Source organism: Dipodomys merriami, unplaced genomic scaffold (assembly GCF_024711535.1).
Source record: "Dipodomys merriami isolate MVZ:Mamm:240054 unplaced genomic scaffold, mDipMer1.0.p SCAF_2637, whole genome shotgun sequence".
NCBI lineage: Eukaryota > Metazoa > Chordata > Mammalia > Rodentia > Heteromyidae > Dipodomys > Dipodomys merriami.
This window is the reverse complement of record NW_027204090.1, coordinates 12,885-38,162: the sequence shown is the minus strand read 5'-3', so window position 1 is coordinate 38,162 and position 25,278 is coordinate 12,885. Positions and strand designations below refer to the sequence as shown.

General features: G+C 45.1%; 1 pseudogene; it reads left to right on the top strand.

Moving 5' to 3' along the window:
- The first annotated feature begins 23,845 nt into the window (after window positions 1–23,845).
- LOC138837156 (heterogeneous nuclear ribonucleoprotein A3-like) lies at window positions 23,846–24,967 on the top strand (annotated as a pseudogene).
- The last annotated feature ends 311 nt before the right edge of the window (window positions 24,968–25,278 follow it).

The following is a 25,278-nucleotide window of genomic DNA, read 5'->3' as shown; positions in this document are numbered from 1 at the left end:
TAGCTTGAGCTGAAGAGGTAAGGGACAGCTCCCAGACCCATAGTTCAGGTCCTACAATGTGCAAAAATAAATTAAATAAATAAAGGACTTTCTTTTGTTTCAGCACTGGAGGAACTGGAAACAAAAGGCTGTTTGTAGAAGAAACAGTCCTCTTGTTGTGTTTTTATTGAAAATAGGTAGTGGAGTAGGTCTTCTGAGGAGCTTAAAAGAAAACAAGAAAGCAGAGAATAAGTGTTTCAGAAGCCATGGTGGTGAAATGCAGAAGGGAAGCATGCCATACACTTAACCTAACAATTTAGTTGGCATTTTGTATTTGGGAGAAAGAAAGGCAGGAGATGGGGAGCAGGTAATCCCAGTTACAAGAAGGCAGAGGAGAGACAGATGAAAGGGGGTGATTGGTTCAGTGTAACGGCTGAAGGCCCAGGAAGGCAGTTCATTGTTAAGTCCAGAACAAAGGCTGCTGTGGTACTGGCAAAGCCTTGCCTTTTCCTTTCCCTCCCTCCCTCCCTCCCTCCTTCCCTCCCTCCCTCCCTCCCTCCCTCCCTTCCTTCCTTTCTTGAATTCAGGGCCTGGGCACTGTCCCTGAGCTTCTTTTCCTCAAGGCTTGCACTCTACCACTTGAGCCACGGCACCACTTCCCATTTTTCCTGTGTTTGTGGTGCTAAGGAATCGAACCCAGGGCTTCCTGGATACTAGGCAAGCACTCTACCACTGAGCCACATTCCCATCACTTTTTCTTTTCTTTTCCTTTTTCTTTTTTTTTTCTTTCTGATTTCTATTCTAATTTCAGCACATCATGATTTTTCCCCCCTGAAATTCACAGGTAAGTACTGATGCAAGTCTGTAACTGTAGGGAGATGAGGGGCTCTTGCATTAAAAAGCTAATAAGACTCCATCTCAACCATTTCTTTGGCCTGGTGGCAGATGCTGGCAATATGAAGCCCAAGTAAGAAGATTGTTGCTCACGCCGGTCTAAACCCTATCTTGAAAGTAAACCAAGGCAGAAAAGGGGTTTGGGGCATGACTCAAGTAGAAGCGAACTTTCCTCACTAGCACGAGTTCAACCCCCAGTACCACCAAGCGGGGAAACGTCTTGTCTGGTTAAGGCCTTTGTCCATGGGAGCACTCAGCTTTAGTCAGTAAGAATGTTTGCATCAGCACTGAGTGCTCAGCAAATGTTGACTGACTAGCACCTTCCCTTGGTTGTGCAAAACCTGTTTAATGTGGTGCTGTGGCTCAAGCAGTAGAGCGCTCACCTTGAGCTGAGGAGCTCAGGGACAGTGCCAAGGCCCACGACTGACTAAAGAACAACAGTGAACAAACCTCCTGTCTATGTGCTGTGTACTTTGCCTTCTCTAGTCTTTCTTTCCCCAGCAAAATCATCTGTTCATCAGTTGTTTTGAAAGTGGTCACTCTGATTATATAATCCACCTAGTTGAATGTCTGCTAAATGTGTCTTGCTCTATCACGATTGCCTTCAGATGACTAAATTAGTCCCTGAGCTCTATAAGTTAAAGTTCTTGTGCCAGTTATGGTAGTGAGCTGCAATCACCAATATGAGCACCTGTAATCTCTGCTACAGGAAGGCAGAGGTGAGAAGAGTCTACTGTGAGGACAGTCCAGGCAGGCCTGAGCCTCTACCAGACCCAAAATTGACCAAAGCAAAAAGGGCTGGAGGTCAAGTGGTAGAGCTCGAGTGTAATACCCTGAATTCAACACTCCAGAACCACCACCAGCACCACTCAAACAAAAATGCTACTTTTTCCTTTTTTGTGGGACAGACTATTTATTTAAAATACATAGGGTGCCTTTGGTGGCTTTCATGTTCACACCTGCCAATTCAGCACAAGCTATATTTCTAACGTAAGACCTGCTTACTAACCAGAATCAAGCATCAGAAGATACTAGTGTTTTGTTTTTAATTTTTTTGTTTGTTTTTGTTTTGCTGGTCAGTCCTGGGGGCTTGAACTCTGGGCCTGGGCGTGGTCCCTGACCTCTTCAACTCAAGGCCAGCACTCTACCACTGGAGCCACAGAGCCACTTCCGGTTTTCTGATTGGTTTATTGGAGATAAGAGTCACGGATTTCCTTCACTGGGCTGGCTTTGAACTATGATCCTCAGATCTCAGCCTCCTGAGTAGCTAGGATTACAGGGGTGAGCTACCAGCACCCAGCAGGAGGCTGAGATCTTGAGGATCAAGTTCAAAGCCAGCCTGTGGGACTCTTATCTCGAATAAATCACTCAGAAAACCCGAAGTGGAGCTGTGGCTCAAGTGGTAGAGTGCTTGCCTTGAGCTGAAGAGCTGAGGGACAGCGCCCAGGTCCAGAGTTCAAACCCTGTAACAGATTTTTTAAAAAAAAAGAGAAAAGAGATAATATGCAGAGGGGTTCTAGTCACATAAACCAGGTAAAGAGTACATTTCTTTTGGACAGTGTCACCCCTTCCCGCACTTTCTCAGTTTTGCCTTCCCATAACTACCCACAGGTTATATAGATCATTTTCAACAGTGTCTAGTGAGTATCACTGTTGCATTTATTCACCCTCTGTCCCTCTATTTCTGTGCCCTGCTTTACTCTCCCAAAGGTAGATGAAGTAACAAGACAAAAAGAAAACAAAAACAACAACAAAAATCTCTTGTTTCCATTTCCTGGAGTTCATTTTGATAAGTGTTATGTGATCAGATGCATATTGATGTGCCTGTGTATTTATCTACTAGAGTCCTGTATAGTTTATCATGTCCCCGTGTATTTTAGGTCTAGCTTCCTCATGTAGTAGAAGACATGCACCATTTGTTTCTCTGAACTTGGCTTACCTCAGTTAACATGATTTGTTCTAGAGCCATGAATTTCCTGCGATATTCTTATGCCTGTGTAAATTTCCATTGTGTATAGGTACCTCTTATTTTGATCCATTCCACTATTTGTAGGGCATCTGGGTGTTTTCTGTAGCTTGGATATTGTGAGTCATGCAGGAGTGAACCTGAACGTGCAGGTATCTCTATGGTATCCTGGCTGGTGAGGGTCGGGTAGGTGGCCAGTGGTTATGGCTGAGTGGTAGGGAGGGTCTGACCTCCAGACTACAGTCCAGAATAGTTACACTACTTTCTGTTCCCACCGACAGTGCAGTAGGGTTCCCTTTTCCCCACATTCCCGTAGCATTTGTTGTTCGAAATCACAATGCTGACCAATCCACCATGGGTGAGATGGAATCTCAGAGTTGTTTTGATTTGTTTCCTTTATGGCCAGGGCTGATGAGCATTTCCTCCTGTATTTCTTTACCATTCTTACCTCTTCAGAGAAGGTCTCTCCTTAGCTTCTTAGACCATTAGTGATTGGTTTATTAGCTTTGGATGGGGTTTATTCCTTGTATATTTTCAATATGAGGCCATGGTCAGATGTATTGTGTTAAAAAGATACTGGTTTTGAGGGAATAATTTCTCCCAGGGCTGATGAAATAGTTCTCCCCCCCCAACAAAGCATCTCTCCCCCAGGATAAGGTTGGATAAACACTGCCAAGTTGTTTTGTTTTGTTTTGTTTTGTTTTTATCTCGGGATCTTTTTGGCAGTGTAGATAGCATGCATCATACCTCAATTCTAATAATTCTTTTTTTCTTTTTTGTGTGCCAGTACTGGGGCTTGAACTCAGGGCCTTGCATGCTTGCTTGCCTGCTTTTACTCAAGAATGGCACTGTACTACTTGAGCTATTCCTCTGCCTTAGGCTCTTTGCTGGCCAATTGGAAATGAGAATCTCACAGACTTTTCTGCACAGGCTAGCTTCAAGCTGAGAGCCTCAGATCTTAGCCTCCTGAGAAGCTAGGATTACAGGTGTGAGCCATCATTGCCTGGTTTCGTGTTTTTTTTTCCTTTGGGTGCTGGTTGGGGGTTTGCATATACTGTCCCTAAGCTTTTTCACTTGAGGTTAGTGCTCTACCATGAAAGCCACAGCTCCACTTCAAGTTTGTTTGTTTTTCTTTGAGTTTGAAAGATGAGTCTCGTGGACGTTCCTGCTTGGTCTGGCTTGGCTTTGAACTGCCACCCTCAGATCTCAGCGTACTGAGTAGCTAGGATTCCAAGTTTGAGCCACCAACACCTGACATTAGTATTAACATTTTCAATACTATCTGTGTTATTAGTTAGCATTCTGTCTCAGACCTGAGATAAGCAAACTTAAAAAAGAGGAAAATATTTGTTTTTGCTTTTGAGTTCAGTTTATAGTCATGTGGCCCTGTTGCTTTGGGCCTGTAGTGTAACAGTCCATCATGGCAGGACTACCTACCTACCCAGCAGAGGGTGAGAGAGAGAGAAGAAAGGACTGGAGTCCTGCCCATCTACCTTCCTTCTCACTAGCCTCCCTCCTTAAAGCCTCTGCTGTCTTCCACTACTGCGGGGGGGGGGGGGGGCTAGGCCTTGAACACACTGCAGATTCAAACTATAGCACCATTTTCTTTTTTCTTTTGTCGGTTGTGGGGCTTGAACTCTGGGCACCACTTCCGGTTTTCTGGAGATTAATTGGAGATAAGAGTTTCATGGGGCTGGGAAGGTGGCTCAGTGGTAGAGCACTTGCCTTGCATGCTCGAGGCCCTGGGTTTGATTCCTCAGCATCACATAAGCAAAAAGAAAAAAGCTGGAAGTGGTGCAGTGGCTCAAGTGGTAGAGCGCTAGCCTTGAGCTGAAGAGCTGAGGGATAGCACCCAGGCCAAGAGTTCAGGCCCCATGACCGGACCCCCCCCCCCAAAAAAAAAAAAAGAGTCTCATGGACTTTTCTGCTCGGGCTGGCTTTGAACCGTGATTCTCAGATCTCAGGTTCCTCAGAAGATAGGATTATAGGCATGAACCACTGGAGCCCGGGTATAGCACCATTTTCTTAGTTAGAATCATATCCTGGTGATTCCTAGTTCACATTACCATTCCATATCTCTTCTCTTGGTTGGAGTTCAGGCATTCCTGAGAATCTCCAGTCACACACATCTTTTCAGAATGGTTGCTACTAATGTCCAGTTTTTTTGCTTGGTGAACATCTGTGACCAATTGTTCTGTGAAGGGACTGGTCAGTACCAGAATTTAAGCACAGGATTAAAAAAAAAGTATTTATTTATGTATTTTTGGGCTGGTCTTGGGGCTTGAATTCAGGACCTGGGCGTGGTCCCTGAGTCTCTTTGTGCTCAAGGCTGGTGCTCTACCACTTGAGCCACAGCGATGCTTCAGGCTTTTGCTGAGTAGTTTATTGGAGATGAGAATCTCATTGACTTTCCTGCCTCTGGCCGACTTCAGAATGAGGTCCGAGGATCTCAGCCTCTTGGGTAGGTAGGATGACAGGTGTGTGAGCCACTGGCACCTAGCTAAGCATAGGGTTTTATTAGTTTAAAACATGGTTTGTCTGGGTGCTGGTGGCTCTTGCCTATAATCCTTAGCTACTCAGGAGGCTGAGATCTGAGGATCGTGGTGTGATGCCAGTTTGGAAAGCAAAGTTCATGAGATCTATTAACCATCAAAAACGACTGGAAGTGGTGCCGTAGTTCAAGTGGTAGAGTGCTAGTCTTAAGCAAAAAAGTTGGAGACGTGCCCAGACTTTTGAATTTAAGCCCCAGGACCTGCATATAACAAATGCAAACAAAAACACTTTTAATATTTCATTCTTGGAGGTGACTTGTGTGTCACTAAGTGCCTTTCTGTTGTCAGCCTGTGTCCACTGCCGGCTCCTTGTTCACCCCCACAGTGGCATTCTGATAGAACCAACATTGTAGTGTCCTTCCATTGAATTGCCAGCCTTACCTTGCCTTTCTTTTCTTTTCCCTCCCTCCCTCCCTCCCTCCCTCCCTCCCTTCCTCCCTCCCTTCCTCCCTCCCTCCCTCCCTTCCTTCCTTCCTTCCTTCCCTCCTCTTTCTCCTTCCTTCCTTTCCTCCCTCCTTGCCCTCCCTCCCTCCTTCTTTCTTTCTTCCTTTCTTCCCCTCCCTCCCTCCCTCCCTCCCTCCTTCCCCAGAGCTGAGGACAGAACTCAAGGCCTTACATTTGCCAGGCAAGTGTTCTTCCACTGAGCCGAATCCCCCATCCCAACCTTTCATTCTTGATCAGTGTTATGTGAGAGTAGGTTCTCTTTTTATCCTTCACATACACACTGTGTGCTTGTGTGTGTGTGTGTGTGTGTGCGCGTGCGCGCGTGCCAGGCACTGTAGAGGCCTTTCCTCAGTTGTGGGAAGCACGTCTGATTGCGTACATTTTCATTCTTACACAAGAGACTGGGACATGAACAGCTGAGGTTCAGTTGGGTGTGAATAGCTGTCTGTACAACATTACACGATTACATCTCACTGTATACTGAGAGGACTTTTATCTCCAGTGTAATTCTTTGTTATCACTGCCACCCCAATCTAGCCTTTTCCTTGTTTATACTTATCTAGCTGTTTTTAGATGGAATTAAAACTCAACCTAAATTTTCTTGTCTTTTTTTTTCTTTACCTACAAGTAGGTGCCAAGCTATTGACTGTACTTCTGAAATGCTTCCCTTTCATCTCTCATTGCCTGTTCCACTGTCATCCCTCCACTAGTAACCAACCTATCACTTCTCACAACTGGACTGGGGCTCTCTCTTCACCTTCCTGCCGTCCCTCACAATATGCTGTGCATACCAAACGTAGATGCAGATGCAGACCAAACATTGATAAACGTTTGGGGTTTGGTCAGCCTTTTTTTTATTTTGCTTTGTTTGTTTGGTCATTTGTGGGGCTTGAACTCAGGACTTGGGTGCTGTCTCTGAGGTGGTTCCCCACCCTACCCCCCCCAAAGTTAGCACTCTACCAATTTGAGCCACAGCTCCACTTCCAGTGTTTGAGTGGTTAGTGGAAGATAAGTCATAGGAACTTTTCTGCCCAGGCTGGCTTTGAACCACGACCCTCAGATCTCAGCCTCCTGAGTAGCTTAAGCCCCTGACACCCAGCCCCAATCTTTGTTTTAAAAGTCAAAAATTTGAGAGGATGACTCTGGGAATGTGGCTCAGTGGTAGAGAGCTTGCCTAGCATGCTTGAAGCCCTGAGTTCAACTCCTCAATACCGCATACACAGAAAAAGCCAGAAGTGGCACTGTGGTTCAAGTGGTAGAGCACTAGCCTTGAGCAAAAGAAGCTCAGGGACAGCACCCAGGCCCTGAGTTCAAGCCCCAGAACTGGCTAAACAGATAAATAATCTTAGAGCATCTACCTACTATGCGTGCTACCTCCCAGAACTGCAGGAAAAAAATGAAAATGTGTTTCTGAGCAACAAGCACCAACAATAAAACAAAAAGGCAAATGACTCCAGGAAGCTGTGCCGTTTTTACCTCTTGTCTTAGGTGTGGAACCCAGGAAAGTCATCAGCTCCGATGGGAGACCTTTGCTGGCTGGTGAAGGCTGCTGAAGGCAGGCGTCCGACTGGACCCGCACAGAGCATATGTTGTCGCTACCCGCCTCGACCAGCAAGGAAGACGCGACACCGGACTCTTCTATCTGCAGTTTATTCAGGACCTTTTAGTCATCTTCTGACCCCAACCCCAGGGAGAATTCCCCACAGCCTTAAGTACCCGCTGGGTAGCCAACCCTGATACGCCACGTGGGAACCGCCAATAGGTTCAGGTGCGCGGAAGCAAGCCAGATTCTTTGCCTTAGCCATATAAGGAGTTGTTTACCACAGAGAGCACTCGCCATCGGGAAGGCGGAGGGCGGAAGCCGGCACCATCTTCCAGGTGCGGCCTCTCGCAGCTCTCTACAGTTCCCCCTTTTTTGTTTAAAGAACACAGATGAGAGCAGAGGTCTGATCCCTGTTGTGCAATGCAAGGACTGCATACAAGCCTTCTCCCAGAGGGTACCTTCTCTAGGGATGACTCAGCCTGTCCATTGATTCGTTTTTCACAAGGACGGGAAAAGGCGAATCGAACCCGTGTGCAATCAAACATGCTCTCCTCGAGGGCAAAACTCATGCCTCTCGACTGCAGTACTTTGGCTTTGCAATCTGTGTTCATTGTTTTAGGGTGGCAAGCCACGCTTGGGGGGACTGACCTGCTCCAATGACTGTAAAGGCTTGGATAATCATGGCTGCACTGCGACGCTGAGAACCTCTAATTTGGCAAATGCACCACAGACATACCAAGGAGGCTAACACCAGGAGGCCTGTCAGGGCTCCCAAACCTGCCCCCTCCGTAAGATGATTCATAGCAGTGGAGATCCATGAAGATAACCCCTCCGCCAATCCGGCATCCACTCAGGTCGAGTTCACCATGACAATGGCAACCGTGAGCTGTTCCATCAGGCTGTCAAACTCCCCAGTTCAATTACCTAAAAGATAACTAGACAACTGTTTAGACAAATTTGCAGCATTTTTTGAATAGGTTTTTTTCCTGGGCCTGAACTCTGGGCCTGGGCACTGTCCCTCAGCTCTTCAGCTCAAGGCCAGCACTCTACCACTTGAGTCACAGCGTCACTTCCGGCTTTTTTCATTTTGCTTATATGGTGCTGAGGAATGGAACCCAGGGTCTCAGGCATGCAAGGCAAGCGCTCTACCACTGAGCCACCTTCCCAGCCCCATTCTTCTGGGTTAATTGCACCACAGCAGCAGTTAATCCAGCATTAGTTAGTGGTCCGCCCAGCTCTCTGCAAACTTTCATCCATGCTTCTAGTCCCCTGTTCTTATATGGGGTTATGGCGGCTCTGCATTCCTTAGTGCACTGCTCGTAAACAAGCTGTTTAATTAATGGCATGGCTGCATCTGGGTCACCAAAAATTCTGCCAGCAGCCTCAACCATAAGAGCAACAAAGTCCGAAAACGGCTCCATAGAGCCCTGCAGGATTTTGGTGAGATTGCCACTCACCTCGCCTTTATTTGGTAAGGCCTTCCATGCCTTTATGCCAATTTTATTGATTTGTTCATAAACTTGAACCGGGTAGCCTATCTGCTGATTGGCGAATCTCCCCTGTCCAAGCAGCATATCTCTGTCCCAAGCTGGGTTCCCCGCAGCCTGATTGGCTGCAGCCTCTTCACTAGCAAATTCAATCAAAAAGGCCTTCCAATCTAAATACTGACCTGGGCTCAAACAAGCTCGTGCGGGCCCACTCCAATCACCGGGTGTCATGCAGTGTCTGTTTAGGGCCTCCACCTGGGCTACAGTAAAGGAGGCTGTGATTCCGTATGTCCGCACAGACTCAGCTAAAGATTTTATAACCTTAAAATCTAAGGGTTCATGATACCGCTGTCCCTGTGGATCCTGAAATATTGGACAGGCTAGATGTAACTCGGTTCTGACTGCTTTCCACACGCCTGGGCTGAAAGAACAGCCGGGGCTGCCACTTCCAAGGTCCTCCACATAGAGCGGAGGGGCCGAAGGTGTGGGGCGGGGCATGGAGGGCGTGCATTCGTCTTTATCTGGGTCCTCTCTCTCCTTCCCTTTCCTCCTCTTTCTTATCTTTGTTTTTTCTATTTGTTCTATGAGTGATTGTAGTTCCTCTGAGTCTATAGACTCAGAGGTCTCTAGTTCGGCAAAATCAGGGTATAAGCCCCCCCTGCTCTCCTCCTTTTCGCTGTCTGCCCTTTCCGATCTTTCTTCCTGCAGCATTTCTAAGGCGGCCTGACCATTCTCTACCGCCTCACTGCAACGCTGGTCCTCGAGACAGCCACTTATCAGTTTCCATATTGGTCTCACTCCGCTCTTAAGCGTTCCTTGTTCAGAGGCAAAATCTAGGTCCCTCCCTAGTTTCTCCCAAGAGGCCACCGTGAGGCTTCCGGAGACAGCGAACCACGGGGCAACGATGTCACATTCATTCAAAAATCTCTCTAAAGTACTCTTTTTTATTTTTAACTTTTTTGAGTGCAGTAGCTCATTGAGAGCCAAAAAAATTGGGTGCGAAGAAGAAGCGCCCATGTTTTAAACATTTAAAGCTGGTAAACAAACTTTTACTTACACTTTTGGCTACTATATTGACTAGCCCCGGGTTCTCACTCTCTCTTTATCTACCGAGAAGAGCAAAAATCCCCCTCGCTCTTGTGGCGGATTCCCCTTTTACCTGGGAACTTACTCCCCGCTCTTGTGGCGGATTCCCCTTTTACCTGGGAACTTACTTCCCGCTCTTGTGGCGGATTCCCCTTTTACCTGGGGACTTACCCCCACTTTTGTCGCGGATTCCCCTTTTACCTGGGGACTTACCGGTGCACCACCTGACCGCAGAGAGTTCTGAGTCCTCCTTGGGGTTATGGCTGAGTTCCCCGTACGGGCCGCCACGTGTCGCTACCGCCTTGACCAGCAAGGAAGACGCGACACCGGGCTCTTCTCTCTGCAGTTTTTTCAGGACCTTTTATTCATCTTCTGACCCCAACCCTGGGGAGAATTCCCCACAGCCTTAAGTACCCGCTGGGTAGCCAACCCTGATACGCCACGTGGGAACCGCCAATAGGTTCAGGTGCACGGAAGCAAGCCAGATTCTTTGCCTTAGCCATATAAGGAGTTGTTTACCACAGAGAGCACTCACCATCGGGAAGGCGGAGGGTGGAAGCCGGCGCCATCTTCCAGGTGCGGCCTCTCGCAGCTCTCTACAATATGTGTCCTGGCAAGGATCTGGCTAGGATCTGCCTTTCCATCTGTGTAGTCATGCTTGTCCAGCTTAGTGCCTCCCACCCCAGCCTGGTAGGCATCATACTCCCTGCTTTTTCAGTCATTGGGCATTGTTTGTGTCATGGTATTTTTTTTGTGTGTGTGTGGAAGATTAGGTAATTTTGAATACTTTTTTAAACAACCTTTGGAGCCACTATTCCTAATTTAAACATTTGCAGAAAAATCATTCTAGTTTCACACATTTATTGTGTAATTAATATTTTTCCAGTTGATGATTTTGAGTTATAGTCAACACTGAGGGAAGGAGCTGTTTGGTTTCCACAGCATTGTAGCCAGTGACATAGCTGAGTCTGGTCACTGCATACAAAGCAGCAGAACAGACCTGCTAGCCTTTGGGGGCTGAGCAGATAAAGGTTTGCCCACTGAACGTGTTACGTAGCTGCCTTCAGGCCCCTCGGCAGTGCAGTTGCTCCTGCTGATTTATAAGTTCCTGCCAAATTGGAATGCCACATGCCTTTGGGCATGTGTACCAAGTTAGAAAGCATCAGCTGCCAGTCTAGGTGCCTTCTGGAGGCTGGTGTGCCTTTCCTCTCGTGTCCTGAGCCGGCACTCCAGGCAGTCTTTCTGGCCAGCAGCTTCGAGAGTCCCTCAGGGGCCCACTGCCCCGCCTTTGTGCATGAGAGGTTCTGGTCCCACACGGGGCTTTCATCTAGATGTACATTGTACTCGGTCCTGTGCAAATCAGGAAGATTTGCAACTCCAAAAGCAAATACAACCAACATGACTTTTATTCCTTAGCTACTCCTTCCCCCCTCCCCCTCCTCTAAATAAACTCAAAGGAATTATTGTGACTAAATGGTGGCAATATAAATCTGCATATTGATTCTTGGAAGTTGAAGAAAAGAAACAAATTGGTAAAAGGTTAAAGAAAACTTACACAGGGAATAGGTACGCGTTACAAAGGGAAAGTGTCTGGAGTGTTATTTAAGAAAAGCTACAGTTGAGTGACTGGCTATATTAAGGAAATTTCACGTTCTGTATGTCATTAGACTGTCCTTGGTCTGGAATCCGGCTGTAAGGCGGGCAGGACTTTTTAAAGTGAGCAGTTGTTCATCCTTAGTGGGCATATTTTCTAACAACTGTCTTCTTCCCCTTCCCCCAGAGGTAGTCTGGGTGCCCCTTGCTCAGTCCAGAGAGATTTGTTTTCGTGTGTGTGTGTGTGTGTGTGTGTGTGTGTGTGTATGTGTGTGTGTGTGTGTGTGTGTGTGTGTGTGTGTGTGTGTGTACATGTGCACACATTAAGCAGGCTTTTCCCTAATGAGCTGTGTCACCAGCTGCAAGAGAGGCAAATCCTGTTACTCTCCGCAGCTCCTCTGAAGCCGCAGAGCTGTGGTAGGAATGGAGCTCCTTTCACTCTTTTCTGCTGTTTTCTTTCCCCATCCTCTGCTGTCCCCAAGCATCTTGGCAAAGTTCAGATTTCTATGCTCACAGTTCAATGCGCACAGTGAAAGGAGAATACAAAAGGCCCAAGGAGAGAAAGTGAGAAGAGGAAAAAAAAAAGCTTGGGGTGGGTGTCTTTAGGAGGAGGGTCCTTTGTGCCTAAGTTTAAGACTTAAGTTCTGGGTTGAAACCTTAAGTAGTAAAGCTTTGAATAACCTGGATCTCTGGACTCTCTTTGGAGACAGTTTTATCCGTACTTAAAGCAATGACTTATGTATGAAGAGAATTCAAATTCCTTATATCAAAAAACGTGATACTGGTATCTCCTCAGTCTTTGCTCTCTTTCTAGAGGAAGATGAGATAAATGTAATATTACTTAGTGCAGCATTTGTTTTGTGTATCACGGGTGGTATTTACCTCCCTTCTTTGTCCATACCACCCCTTGGAGACCACATACTTCGTGTGAGGAACACACAACATCTTGCTGTGAAACATATTTTTTAATTGTGGTAACAATTTTAAAACATTTATATCATTGATACAATTAAAAGTTAACCCATTAGTCGGGTGCTGGTGGCTCACACCTGTAACACTAGCTACTCAGGAGGTTGAAATTTGAGAATCACAGTTCAAAGCCAGCCCGGGCAGAAAAATCCATATATATATATTTTTTTTGTTTTGTTTTGTTTTGTTTTGCCAGTCCTGGGGCTTGAACTCAGAGCCTGGGTGCTGTCCCTGAGCTTCTTTTGCTCAAGACTTGTGCTATACCACTTGAGCCACACCTCTGCTGCTGGCTCTTTCTGTGTATGTGGTACTGAGGAATCAAACACAGGACTTCGTGCATGCTAGGCGAGCACTCTACCACTAAGCCACATTCACAGCCCCCTATGAGATTCTTATCGCTAGTGAACCACTCAAAAACCAGAAAGTGGAGCTGTTGCTTAAAGTGGTAGAGCAAAAGCCAAAAGAAAAAAGAAAAATCATGAAAATGACTTTTTTCCTGTTAACAAGTTTTCATTGTACAGTAATTAATTACCATTAGCCACCAGTGCATTTCCGTTGTATTATTTTCATTGTTATATTCAGTAGTGTATTTTTATGGTTGTGAAACAAACACATCTCCAGAGCTTTTCATCTTGCACAACTCAAACCACTCTTTAAACAGGGATGGGGAAAGTCTGGCCTGTGGCCCATTGAAGGCCTAGGAAGTCAGTTGGTAAATGAGGGGACAGACAGACAGGAATGCATCTGCTCTGATTGTACTGATAACTTTGTATGGCCTATAATGATGTTATAAAAGGCCATATGACCTTTGGCAGGAAAATATTTCTCAACCTTTGCAAAAGTTTCTTTCTTTTTTTTGGTTGGTCATGGGACTTGAACTCTGGGCCTGGACACTGTCCCTCAGCTCAAGGTGAGCGCTCTACCACTTGAGCCACAGTGCCACTTCCTGTTTTTCTAGTGGTTCAACTGGCGATAAAAATCTCATGGGCTTTCCTGCCCAGGCGGGCTTTGAACCCTGATCCTCAGATCTCAACCTCCTGAATAGCTAGGATTACAGGTGTGAGCCACCTAGGCCCAGTTTGGTTCTAATTTTTAATGATAACTTAAAAAAATTGTTGTTACAAGGGTGACCAGTCACATTTACATAAGTCAGGTAAGGAGTACAGTACATCTCTTTTTGGATAATGTCACTCCTAATGATTTAACCATCTTCTTAACTCAGGTCTGCATTTGTGCATCCATGCCTGCATGCCTCTCCCCCATCCTAGTATATTTCCAGGTGGCATTCTGTTATATTAAACATAGTATTGTACAATTATGTTTTAAAAGGCAGTTTTGTATTTGAACCTGTTTGTCTACAGACTGTACTGAGTTATTTACCATATTCTAGGACCTATGGTGTGGGGGGAAATGGCAAGCAAGTAAAGGGGCTGGAATATTGTTTGAAAGACAGCATGGGCTTGTTCGTTTCTCCTAATCCAACAGTCCGGACGCTGTATCCTTCTATTGTACTTATCCTATAAGAAAGCAAACTTTTCTCCCAGGGAGAAGCCTGAGAAGCCTCTTGTCTCACTTAATAGTTGACTGAAGATCATTTATGATTTTGTTCCCCCTTCATATTGATTTAGGGAACCTGGGGGCGAGCTCAGTGGTTGAAGCCTTCTCTACAGGTGCCAGGCCCAGGAGCTGTCCTCAGACAAAAAAGTTAATGCACATCTTACATTCTACTCTAAATCATGATTGTTTTTTAAAAATAAAATCACCATTAAATGTTTTTCAAGTCTGGTCTCTAAGAGATCACGCATATCCTATGTTAGACTTCTGGCAGTCCTCTCTTGAGCAATACCCTCCTGGTTCTTGTCTTATGTTCTCAAGTATGGCTGTTAAAACAACTTAATTTGGTATGTCCTCTGTGTGTGTGTATGTAGACGCACATGCACGAGTGCACGTTTGCCTAGGATTTGAACTCAGAGTCTGGACATTGTCATTTTTTGAGATTTTTTTTGCTCAAGGCTAGTGTAGTGCTCTGCCACTTGAGCCGTAGCTCCAGTCCTGGCTTTTTGGTGGTTAATTGGAGTCTCATGGACTCCTGTCTGGGGCTGGCTTTGAAGTTCAGTCCTCAGATCTCGGCCTCCTAGGTAGTTAGAATTACTTGGCAGAGGCAGTAATATATTTAGTAATAATATAAACTCTAGGAGACATTACATAGTTCAGTCTAAGCACCTCTAATGAAAAATGAACATTTTGGGGCTGGGAATTTACATCAGTGGAATAGTACTTGGCGTGTGCAAAGGCCTGGGTCCCATCTCTACTATTCTTCAGAGTTGGAAGCCACACTTAAGAGCAAGCAAGTTGTGCTTTTGATGTACTCTGGGAGAGGAGGGACTCATAGGCAGGTGTGTTGCAGGGTACATAGCTACTGTAGTTCAGGCATCGAAATTGGAGGATTGGCAAAGTGAAATTCACCTGGGAAGACCGTAGAGAAAAGTCTTTGTGCCTGGTGCTGGTGGCTCACACCTTTAATCCTAATTACTCAGCAGGCTGAGATCTGAGGATTGCGGTTCAAAGCCAGCCCAGGCAGGAGAGTAGTCCATGACACTCTTAGCTCAAGTAAACCACTCAGAAAACTGGAAGTGGCTCAAGTGGTAGAACGTTCACCTTGAGCTGAAGAGCTGAGGGACAGCACCCAGGCCCAGAGTTAAAGCCCCACGACCAACCAAAAAAAAAATCTTTGTGTGATGTACAGTTGGCCCAGAAAAGGGATTTCCAGGCCCTAGACTGTACACATGAGTGTTTGCAAACGTAAGCAAAACAAATGCATCTCACCAAGGCATTACTCTCCAGATGATGTAAGAGCCGTCTTATTCTAGCAATCTCCTCTAGACATGTAGGAGTAGCATCATTACAGTAAAAGTTGCCAAATTTCTTCCTCCCAGTTCTGTTAAGTTCAAAATACAGTGTTGCAGTTGGTTTATTTTTGAAACCGTTATATAACAAAAAGTACTTGTAATTGATTATAAAGCATTTAATGCTCCTGTATTTTGTTTTGCCACTAAATTAGAAAACTATACAATATGCAAACTAGTTGATTATACAACTAGCATGGCTTTGCAAAAAAGAAATATGCACCTGTATCACAGCCATGGGGCTGGGATGAGATCTGGAGGATTGCCGTTAGTAAGTAGTCAGCCGGGAACCGTTTCCAAGCTCCATCTCCAAAATAGCCAAGAAAAAAGCAGACTGAACCGGGCACCCTTGGCTCACACTTGTAACCCTAGCTGCAAAAGGGGCTGAGAGCTGAGGATTGTGCTGCCAAGCCAGCCTGGGCGGGGGAGTTCCTAAGACTCAACTCCAGTAAATTACTCAGAAATAGCTGGAGGTGGTGCTGAGTTCAAGTGACAGAATGCTAGCTTTGAGCAGATTAAGCTCAGTACAGCTCTCAGTCCCTAAGTTCAAGCCCTAGGATCAACACACACACGCACATACACACGCCCGCACACACACACACACACACACACACACACACACACACACACACACACACACACACACACACACACACACACACACACACACTGGGCTTCAAGTGTTAGAATACAGGTCTAGCAGGTGCAAGACCCTGATTTCAGTCCCTGCCCCCCATTACTGTCTTCCCCAACCCTCCCCAAGAACTGTGGGTATGTCTTCCAGAGTGTAGACAAAAGGAATGGGAGGGATGGTAGGGGCAGTAAGAGAAACTCCAGGAAAAACCTGAAAGCTCTCATTGCTCCTCTTGCAGCAGTAACTGGGGGAAGAGGGAAAATGGCAGCAAACCCTTTGCTTCATTGACCAGCCATTTTCTGTTGCTTGGGCTCTGTGTTTTTGGTGGTAGTGTAGATTTTAAGAACTCTCAGTATTTAATCTCTCTCTTTCCTCTTCTCTCTCAGGAGTTAGAGGCAGCTCTTCACAGAGATGATGTGGAGTTTATTAGCGATCAGATTGCCTGCTTGCTTCAGGGCTGCCATCAGCGAAGGGATATCAAAGTGAGTAACTACTAACTGTGCTCTTAGCACATATTTATCGCACAGGGATAGCTAGCCAATCATAGCATCTACCCCTAGTCCATATAAGACAGTATACCCTAATGCATAATATGCAAATGAGCTCCCAGGCTCTGTGTCTGTGCTTTCTTTTTTGGGGGGGGAGGGGAGGTCCGGTCATGGGGCCTGAACTCCAGGCCTGGGTGCTATCCCTCAGCTCTTCAGCTCAAGGCTAGAGCTCTACCACATGAGCCACAGCGCCACTTCCAGCTTTTTTCTTTTTGCTTATGTGGTGCTGAGGAATTGAACCCAGGGCCTCATGCATGCAAAGCAAGCGCTCTAGCACTGAGCCACCTTCCCAGCCCCTGCTCATCCTTTACTGTGATGGTTGAGTTTGCTTTTCACAAATCTGTTATCATTTACTTGTAGCTACACCAGCTGCCACTCAAGTGTAGAATTTTTGTCTCTTGCTTGTGCCTATTTCTGATTTTTGTTTGAAATACTGGTGAAATACCGCCAACAAAACGATAAGAGTTTTCTATATTTCTTGCAATTGTGTCTTCTGTTGTCCACATAACCTGGTAGCAATAGCATAATTTACTTGGTGCCTCTGGGCTCTCTGATGCCGTTATAACTGCCAAATAAATAGCTCTCTAGTGTCTGTGAAGGCACTAGCAAGTAAATTTGATCAATGTTAACAAAACTGTTTTGTTCTGAGATCTGTTTTCTTGGTGGTGGTTGTCTTTGGAGCCTGTGTTGTACAGGCTAATCTAGAACTCCTGGGTTCAAGGGGTTCTCCTTGAAGTTCTCACCCTTCTGGATATCTGGACTACAAGTATGTGCCACTGCACCTCACCTTTCCCTTATTTTTGGAAAAGAGCCCTGACATTTGTTAGCCTTCCCTTTTGTAGAGCCCCTGCCTAGCATGCATGAGGCCCTGGGTCTGTTTATTTCCTCTTGATGCACAAATAAACACTCCCCAAAGTAGAGACGCTGGATTCTGAGGAGGGTCTCATGGTTCTCTGGGCCCTTGTGGACTCTCCGAAGCTCCTTGGCTTTGCTGGGGTGCAGGGCCGTGCCATGCCCATGTCCTGAGGCCCGTGCCCCTGAGAACCGGGAGCAGACCCGCCCCAGCTGTTACACACGACAGGTGAAAAGGTCGAGCAATCAGCACAAGTTGTGAAAGCATTATCAGAGATGTATTTTTATAAGTACAAAAGAAGGAAAACTGAGGATACATGTAAATGGACAAAATGTACAAAGCAGTTGACAGCCTGCCTCACACAATTCAGGAGCGCTGTTCTGTCTCTTGGGCAGGGAGAGTGTCATGTTCACATTGATGGGTGATTGGGGTTATCTGAACTGTGTGGGTCCAGCACTTGCACTTGTAGAGCAGGGGTCTGAGGTTACATGATTTCAGAGTCGTAGGAGCCAACGGCTCTGGAGCACGCCCAAGTTCTGCTAGTAGTAGAATATTGCCTATCTTCTGTTCCCCAAGGTTGATGATAAGCACCTGGGTTCTTCTGTTCACTCTTGCTGGGGTTTCTTTTTCCATTTTCTTCTCTATTATACACAGGGGTGTTTTTGTTGTTTTTGTTTTGCCAGTCCTGGGGCTTGAACTCAGGGCCTGGGCACTGTCCCTGAGCTTCTTTTGCTCAAGGCTAGCACTCTATCACTGAGCCATGATGCCACTTCCAACTTTTACTGTGTGTGTGGTACTGAGGAATTGAACCCAGGGCTTTATTCATGCTAGGCAAGCACTGTACCACTGAACCACATTCCCAACCCCACTTTCTTTGTTTTTTTTTTTTTTTTTTTGCTTTGCTTTCAAAAACAAAATCTAGTACTGAAAGTTTGTCCTTTAAACATTAACTGTTTGGAAATACAGTGCTCCTGCTAAATGTGTTTATTTGAACTTGTGACATCATGCAGTAAAATCACGTATCTTCAGCATACAGGCCACTTCTGTTTGTGCGCATGACTGGGTCTGTGTACTGGTTTGGGGGCTTGAACTAAGGCCTGGGTACTGTCCTTTGGCTTTTTTTGCTCAAAGCTGCCTATCATTTGAACCACAGCTCCACATCTGGCTTTCTGGTGGTTAATTGGAAATAGGAGTCTCATAGACTTTTTCTGCCAGGACTGGCTTAGAACTAGGAGCCTCTTATCTCAGCCTCCTGAATAGCTAGGATTACAGATGTGAGCCACTGGCACCTGGCAGGCCAATGGATTTGAACAAATGAATGTGCCATGTAGTCATCATTCTGCTCAGAAACAGAACATTTCCATCTTCCCAGAAAGTTGTCTTTGTAGTTGCTCTCCCATGTAAACTGGTCTGGCTGTCAGTGGCCTCAGTTTTACTAAGATACCTTGTGGTAGTGTTGTAGAATTTGTGCTAATGGGACAACACACTATCAAGTCCAGCTTCTTTCATTCAGTGCAATGTCTGCAGAATTCTTTGGGATTGCTGTTTGTATCAATTTGTTCATTTTGGCCAAGTGAAGGATTAAATTGTATCTAGTGAAAAATAAATTGCAAGCTGTTTATCCTTTCCATGTGTTGATAGGGATGTGTGTTGCTTTTGAGGTTGTTAGAATAAAGCTACTGTGAGTATTTGCATGCAAATGTTGCTGTAAATGTATTTTCATTTATTTTGAGAATTTCTGAATCTTATGGTAATGGTATGTTTAACGTCAAGAAACTGCCAAACTCTTTTTCCAAAGTGGTTGTGACATTTTATATTTCTACTAGTGAAATAGGAGAAGTCTAGTTGCTTGCTCTATATCTTTACCAACATTTGCTCTTTTAATTTCACCGATTCTCTTGTCTTTAAGGTAGTAACTCACTCTCATTTTAATTTGTATTTTCCCAATGACCAGGAATGTTGGACATCGTTCTTGTTCATTTGTACATCTCTTCTTGGTGAAACGTTTACTCACATCTTTTGATTACTTATGTTCAGTTAGGGGTATTTACTAGTTTGTAGATGGAACTGTTTAGATTTTTTATGCAGTCTGGATGTAAGTCCCTTGTTAGACATACAATGTCAAAGTGTAAATATTTGCTCCTAGTGTGTATTTTCCATTTATGTTTTTAAAGAACAAGAGTTTTTATTTAGCTAGGCACTGATGGCTCACACCTGTAATCCAAGCTACTCAGGAGGCTGAGATCTGAGGGTTGTGGTTCAAAGCCAGCTCTGGCAGGAAAGTCATAAGACTCATCTCTCCAGTTAACTACCAGAAAATCAAAAGAGGCTTTGTGGCTCCAAGTGATAGAGAACTAGCTTTGAGTGCTAGCCTTGAGTGAAAGACCCCAGGGACAGTGCCCAGTCTCTTGAGTTAAAGCCCCATGACCTCCCTCCCTCCAAAAAAAGTTTCATTTAGTTCAAGTCAATGTAATATATTTTTTCCTATATATTTCACATTTTTTTTCTGTGTGCGAAATCAGTGATACTACAAAAGTATCATTTTCACATGCTTTTTTTTTTTTTTTAATGATTTTTCCAGATTTAGCTTCTTATAAGTTGTCTTCTCGCTGCATTTAGGGCTAGCATTTTCTGCCGAGATAAGAAGTCCCAGGATTTTTTTCCTTTGGCTGTCTTGATTTGGAGCCCTGCTGTTCCAGATCTTAGCCTTCCTCAGAATTGGGATGACAGGCATGGAATGCCCAATGCTGTGTTTGTTGCTTGGCTGGCCTCAAACCATGGTCATCCCAGGTCATCTCAGCCATGTGATGTAGCTCGGGACAGCACCTGTGTGATGTCTTGTTGTTAGGTGTTTATAGAACTTCTCTAGGTATTCTTGTCAAATCACCCCATTTATCATTGCAAAATTCCAATTTCAGTATTTTTTGAGTTGGTCCTAAGATTAGCTCACAGCTGGTGCTGTATGCCTTGAGACATACCTCCATCTAGGATTTTTTTTGCTGTTTTTGTTTTGTTTTGTTTTAGATAAGAATCTCAGGTTGTCTGTTGGGCTGGCTTTGAACCATGATCCTCAGATTTCATCCACAGGCTTAGCTACATTGTAAAGTCCTGTCCAAAACAAAACAAAAGATCTGTTAGCTATTTTGGCCTAGGTTCTGTGATCTTAAAGAAGAAACACTTTCAATCTGGGTACCTGTAACTCAGGAGTCTGAGATCTGCAGATCAATCCAGCCTAGGCAGGAACCTATGAAACTCTGTATCTCCAATTAACAAGTAAAAGTACCAGAAGTGGAACTGTGGATCAAGTGGTAGAGCCCTAGCTTTGAGCAAAAAAGCTCAAGGACAGCACCCCCAGGTCCTGAGTTCAAGCCTCAGGATTCACATCTACCCACACAAATAAAGGATAGACACTGTCAGTCAGTGGCTGTGGCTCCAGTACTGGGGATGGTGCACTGCTGCGCTCTACCCCAGGCCTCAGATTATCTTATACAACCTCTTCACTTGCTGATTTACAAGAACTCCTGCTAAATATTGCCTCATCAATCATGTGCATGCATTAGTTAAGCCTCACAAATGCTTGAAGCGTGTGGAATGAGGCGATTCTACTTTTCACTTAGTCTGCATTATGTATGGTTCTTTTCCTTAGTAAGGAGACTGGACACCTTTTCATGTCCCTGACATGTGCTTCTAAGAGGTCAGTAGCTGCCTGTTTTCTATGATATCCCAAACACATTGCAGCTGTTAAATCAGTTGCTTTGCCTAGTCATGAATTCTGCCAGTTCCAGCCCGCTGACCCTTAAAAGCAGTCAGTACCCCAGCCCTCTGCCTCTGTCTGTGGGCTGGCCAATAGAAGGGAGGTGTCTTCTGTCTGAAGCTGGCTGAAGAGCTCTTTGCTGACTTCTATCAAGGGGCTAACCTTGGGTGTTAGAAAGCAGTTGACTCATCCTTGTTTTCATTCTCTTTCTACTGTTCTGTCTTGGTTTCTTTGCTATAAGAAACAGGTAACTTCAAGTAGGTCTTTGTCTCTTTATTCACGCAATACTGACTTAGAGTCAGTGGTCTTTCCTAATATTTTGAATAGGAAAGTAAAGAGAAAATGGATCTTTAAGAGTATATGGAGGCTGGGAATGTGGCTCAGTTGTAGAGTGCTTGCCTAGCATGCATTTCGATTCCTTAGTACCACATACACAGAAAAGGCCAGAAATGGCACTGTGGCTCAAGTGGTAGAGCACTACCCTTGAGCAGAAGTTGTTCCGGGACCATGCCTAGGCCCTGATTTCAATCCCCAGGCCTGGCATGTACACATGTACGCATGCACGCATGCATGCATAAATAAATAAATAGGATGAGCAAAAGATTAGACAGTTGTCTCCACTTCGTAGTTTGCTGTTGACTTGCGTGTGCTGCTGCCAGTGTTTTAAGAGTTCTCCGTGGGGAGCTCTTAGGACACGTTTATCTTCTTTGGAACTTCATGTAGTTGGTCTAATACATAAAGCAGCCAAGACCGTCAGATCCTCCTTGTTGCCGTTGATAAGTTTGTCAGCTCTCAAGCCACAGCTTTGTGTACATTCATGTATTTTTGTCTGGGCCTTATGGATAGGCCTCAGACATTCCACAGCTACCTGGAAGACATTATCAACTATCGCTGGGAGCTTGAGGAGGGGAAACCCAACCCCCTGAGAGAAGACAGTTTCCAAGACCTGCCTCTTCCGTACCCGTGTGGAGATTCTGCACCGCCTCTGTGATTACCGGCTTGATGCAGAAGATGTCTTCGATCTACTCAAGGTGCTTCCCTGAAAGCCCATTCTCTAGTGCAGTAAAAACCCAGTAGTTGAGAATGGAGCTTTGAAATCAGAGCCTAGACACTGTCCCTGAGCTTTTTTGCTCAAGGCTAGTTCTCTACCACTTGAGCCACAGTGCTGCTTCTATCACTTAGTGGTTAGTTAGACGTAAGAGCTCTTGGACCTTTTTAGGGGGGGTGTGGTAGGAATTTGAACTAGGGCCTGGACATTGTCCCTGAGCCTTTTTTGTTTTGTTTTTGTTTTGCTCAAGGTTAATGCTTTACTACTTGAGCCACAGTTCCACTTCTGGCTTTTTGGTCGTTAATTGGAGATAAAGAGGCTCATGGCCTTTCCTGCCTGGGCAGGCTTTGAGTCGTGATCCTCAGACCTCAGCCTCCTGAGTAGCTGGGATGACAGACATGAGCCACGGATGCCCGGCTGGCAGGTGTCCGGATCATAGAGGATTAGACCTGGTGATGACTTCTAGTCCTTTCTTGGTCATGTCATTTAGAAGTAGTCTTCGTTCAGGACTCCAGCCTAGGTCAGGCCCTGGGGTAAATTGGGAGTCTCAGCTGGAGCAGAATGTTGCTGTGGGTTCTGACTGAGCTGCCATAGTGGATTACATGGGACAGAACCTTAGAGCATCTTATCCTACCCACTACCTTTTGTGTACGTATAAAGTAAATCTAAGCCAGGTAGTCAGACCATTCATTGTAATTCTCCGTTTTTGGACGGGTGGGAGCCGTGGTTGGGGTAGGGAACATTTCAAGCATTTCTATATCTTGTTCTTCAAAGAAGGTACCCCCATCCCATTCTGTGTTTTATCTGCCCAGATGGAAAAATGATATCCTGTACTTGGCATTTTGAAACAGGTGATAGGTTCGTGTATTGAAGTTTTCTTCCATTTATTTAGTTCATTGTTTTCCCCAACCCTCCTTCCTTTTCTGCTAAGGGTCTGGATGCAGACAGTCTCCGTGTAGAACCTCTAGGGGAAGACAATTCAGGGGCACTCTACTGGTATTTCTACGGAACACGAATGTATAAAGAGGATCCAGTACAAGGGAGGTCTAATGGAGAACTCTCCATGAGCAGGTAAAGTCTTCAGTGTCAAGGCTGTAATAGCTACATGTAAAAATGTCTTTAAAATTACATGCATCAGTGCTGGGTTGTGGCTTAAGCCATAGAGCACCACTTTGCAAACCTTACGCCCTAGGCTCAAACCCTGGTACCATACATACATAAAAGAAGAAAGCTCATACAAACAAATAAGGGGAATTAACTGTATCAGCATTCTTGAAGGGAGAGTAATTTCATATACAAATAAAAAGGAGCAGGGTACCAGTTGCTCACACCTGCTACATTTCCAGACATGTTTAAAATTTGTCCCAATCAATCTCACCCCTTATATCAATTTCCTTTCCCCCTTCTCCCCTTCCTACCTTCCCAAAACAATTTCAACATGCTTCCTTGTTCAATTTTCATAGCTGCAAACCATCTCTTTCAATCAAATTTATACCCTTTCAAAATACGTTTCAAAATTATGCACCCTTGGCCTCTTCCTCTCGGTATCATATTGAACTCGAGTTGGAAGAGGCCGGTCCGATCTCAAAATGGAGGTAAAACCGCCGCCCGGGTCGCCCCCAGCCCGACTCTGGCCGTCGCTGCTGTCACTGGGGGGAGGAAGGCCATGATCCAAAGGAACCAGAGCAGCTGCGGAAGCTGTTTATTAGTGGTCTGAGCTTCAAAACTAAAGATGATAGTTTAAGAGAACATTCTGAGAAATGGGGCACACTCACAGATTGTGTGTTAATGAGAGATCCTCAGACAAAACGTTCCAGGGGCTTCGGTTTTGTGACTTATTCTTGTGTTGAAGAGATGATGCAGCCATGTGTGCTAGACCCCACAAGGTTGATGGACGTGTTGTGGAACCAAAGAGAGAGGTTTCTAGAGAGGATTCTGTGAAGCCAGGAGCCCATCTAACAGTGAAGAAAATTTTTGTTGGTGGTATTAAAGAAGATACAGAAGAATATAATTTGAGAGACTACTTTGAAAAATATGGCAAGATTGAAACCATAGAAGTTATGGAAGACCGGCAGAGTGGAAAAAAGAGAGGATTTGCTTTTGTAACTTTTGATGATCATGATACAGTTGATAAAATTGTTGTTCAGAAATACCACACTATTAATGGGCATTATTGTGAAGTATAAAAGGCCCTTTCTAAACAAGAGATGCAGTCTGCTGGATCACAAAGAGGTCGTAGAGGTGGATCTGGCAACATTATGGGTCGTGGAGGAAACTTTGGAGGTGGTGGAGATAATTTTGGATGTGATGGAAACTTTGGTGGAAGAAGAGGCTATGGTGGTGGAGGTGGTGGCAGCAGAGGTAGCTATGGAGGAGGTGATGGTGGATACAATGTATTTGGAGGTGATGGTGGCAACTATGGTGGCCGTCCTGGTTATAGTAGTAGAGGAGGCTATGGTGGTGGTGGACCAGGTTATGGAAACCAAGGTGGAGGATATGGGGGTGGTGGAGGAGGATATGATGGTTACAATGAAGGAGGAAATTTTGGTGGTGGTAACTATAATGATTTTGGAAATTACAGTGGACAACAGCAATCAAATTATGGACCCATGAAAGGGGACAGTTTTGGTGGAAGAAGCTCTGGCAGTCCATATGGTGGTGGTTATGGATCTGGTGGTGGAAGTGGTGGATATGGTAGTAGAAGATTTTAAAACAACAGAAAAAAAGGCTACAGTTCTTAGCAGGAGAGAGAGAGCGAGGAGTTGTCAGGAAAGCTGCAGTTTATTTTGAGACAGTCGTCCCAAATGCATTAAAGGAACTGTAAAAATCTGCCACAGAAGGAACAATGATCCATAGTCAGAAAAGTTACTGCAGCTTAAACAGGAAACCCTTCTTGTTCAGGACTGTCATAACCACAGTTTGCAAAAAGTGCAGCTATTGATTCATGCAACATAGTGTCAATTAGATGTATATTCCTGAGGTCTTTTATCTGTTGTAGCTTTGTCTTTGTCTTTTCATTACA